Here is a 2,999-nt window from a genome sequence, read left to right as displayed (position 1 = left end):
GTACACGTATTACGGAAGGTATTTACTTGATCCTCGGCACGGCCTTTGGGTAGTCTTCCTCACAGAATGGTGTACCAAAGTGGCAGTGACCCTCCTGTGGGAGACCTACTACTGCTGGAGGTTGTGGAACTTGCCTCCCGAGCTCATCAGCCTCATGCCACGCCTCGATTATTCCGTTCCCCCGGGCGGTGCTGATGCAGACACCGAACTGCATTCTCTCCTCGATAAAATAGAGGAGGTCGATTGGGACTTGATACCGCGTCAAAATTCCTCTCGTTCCTTCGTCCGGCAACGCCCCTCCTTCTCTCCTGGTCGTGCTCATCGTGGTGCGGGGGACTACGCATGGTTTAACCCCTGGGCGGGATGGCAATGATCTAGCGACGAGGCGCGTCTGAGTCGGCAGTATGGGAGTCAGACGCCCGTTCCGGTTGAATTGCCTGTCTTCCTTGCGGATCCCCGCAAACGAGACCTCTGTCCCCGGGAGCCTTTGCGTTCTCGCCCTGTGTTACCGGTCTCACCGACTTCACTCCCTCTGAATGCCTCGATAAGGGCGACGAGAGCTCCTGGGTGTGAGGAGGTCAAATCCCCTTTGCGGTCCCATTCACCTCCAGTGGCCAGGTGTCAACCTCTATCAGAGATGAGAGAGGTCCCCTCGTCAGCTAGCCGGACTGACAGTCTGTCCGTGCGCGCAGCGTCAGAAAGGAAGGGAAATTCTTCGTCCCTTACCCCCTCGGCTCCTCCTGCACCGTCTTCCCCTGTGCACGTCCCAGCTCGTCCCCTTTCTCCTGCGGCTGTTGCAGTTGCCGCCCCCTTCTCACCAATCGTCGACGCAGTCCAATCGACCAGGGGAGGTTCGACCTCCCCGTCCTCTCCAGATGTTATCAAAAAGAACGACGGCGCCGCCAGCGTCTATCGCACATTGCTCCGTGCTCACGGAATAAACGAGGGGGCTCTTCGAGGAGCGTCCCTTGTTGACCTGCGCTTACTGGCGCAACTTGTCGCCTCACTTCCAAAGAAAAAAATCATTGGGGGAATCGTACCATTAACCTATTGCCGATGGTAGCGCCCTGCCGATCCATGTTCGGATCATTGTCCTCTGAGAGTGTCGTCTCATCGTCGACACTTCCCTTCGTTCCACCGAAAATAAATTGCATTTCTTTCTCCTATCAACTTCCTCCTCTTGTTACATTTTTCCTGTCTTTCTCCAACACGTACGTCATCCTTTTCCTCATTTTCCTTTTCCTCCTCTTTTTCTGCGTATCGTCAATGCGGTCGCTTCTCCCCTCAATCCCTCTTTCCTTCTCTTTTCCTCGTTACTGTCTTCCTTCTCTTATCCATTTTCGGGCACCTCTGCTACTGCAGTTGCACATCCCCTATTTCCTTCTCTTTTCCTCCGCTCGTCCTGCAGATCACCGTCTGGGGAGTCACGCCCTCTTTGTTTTTCATTGATCGGCCCACGAACCTCTCTCTACCTTCAGAGATGCCCCCATCTTCCTTAGCCTTCAGGCTTCCCCGATGTTTATCTTCACGCCTCCACGAGACAATATCCCAGCTCCCCAACAAGTGATTACCTCCTCTGAGATTCCGTCTCGGGACGATAGCTATACATAAAAAATGAAGGGCTTTTGGAGTAGTCGCAACTCGATTCGATCCCCCATTCCTTCTTTTGTGCCTATCAGGGTGGTAACTCGCTCCAGCTCAGGTCTCCGACAAGTTCCCTATTCTTCCTCCCGCCTATTTTCGAACTCCGTCTTCCAAACGGACAGTGTCCTATTGTCCTCGCGGCTTCTTCGGCGAAACTCATAATTGGTATCCTTGATAAGTCGCCTAGAAGCTTTGATATGTCGAAACAAAAAATAGGTAGGGGTCGTTGCTATGCTCGATCCCTTCGGTAGGACTTGCCGACCTCAAGGGTGAGCGCAATGAACAATACTCAGGCGCCCCGTTTCAATTTTGTCCTTGAAATAGCGCGGTGAAGACGTCGTGAGTGTGTCCTGTCGTGTTCTTAAAGCTTTTGCAGGGGATACCTCGTTCTGCGATTATCAACGTGGCGAGGTCGACGAGTTTCTCTTTCTGCCAGGGACTAATCGCGTGCGAAAGTCCATTTTGCTGGGGTCATATTGACTTCCGCTCCGCTCTCCCCGACATGTCCAAAAAACATATAGAAATAGGTTGTCCTTTTCGGTAACGTGGTGGGGGTGACCTGGGCAGCCAGCTAAAACAACGTCCTTGATCTCTGGCTAGTTGTCGACAGTTGCAGCGCACTCATTTGGGGATAGCGTACACAGAACACCGCATAGGTATACTGAGCATGTCCGGTTCGTGTCACGACGTCGTACCTGCTGGTCGGTTCCGAGACCGTTAATCTTGCGAATTACACGAGGCTTCGACGTCCGCGTCAAAAAAATAGTTTCAAAGGATCGCAGGGAAGCTCTGGCCCTTGAGTTTCCGTTTGCTCGCGGCCGGAACCTCTTCAAGAAAATAACTAGTGAGAAAGTAGATGGCATTTCGATCTTTTGGAGCACGACATTATTGATGGGTCAAGGTCGGCGAGGCGGCGTGTCACAGTTCAATTTGATCTCCGTTGAGCCGCCTCGGTTCCAACTCCCTGCACTTGGTCGGGGAACAAACATGTTGACGGCGACTTGGGTTCGTTGCCGTCTGGATATCCTTCGCGTTTCGTCCGACGGTCGAACACGACAGTCCTGAAGTGGCGTCCAACTACCCATCAGGCGTTTGTGAGAAACGAACTACGAAGTCCAGCCCTAATAAGTCATTATTAGAGCGAGGGGGGGAGGTATTGATGCATCTCAGTTTGGGTGGTAGGTGTTCTCTTATTGCGCACGATATGCGTCTCCAGTTAGCGCTGTCACCGACAGCTGCGCGATCGACAGTAATTCTCTTTTTCTTCCAATTCTCCGAGCCCATCTAGACGATCCTCAATTGCCAGTAGCCCGTGACAATGGGTGTCATTCACTGCGCCTCCGTATCTTTTCCAA

Source organism: Chondrus crispus, genomic scaffold, assembly GCF_000350225.1.
Source record: "Chondrus crispus Stackhouse genomic scaffold, scaffold_175, whole genome shotgun sequence".
Taxonomy (NCBI): domain Eukaryota; phylum Rhodophyta; class Florideophyceae; order Gigartinales; family Gigartinaceae; genus Chondrus; species Chondrus crispus.
The sequence above is the reverse complement of the archived record's forward strand: the minus strand, read 5'-3'. Positions refer to the sequence as shown.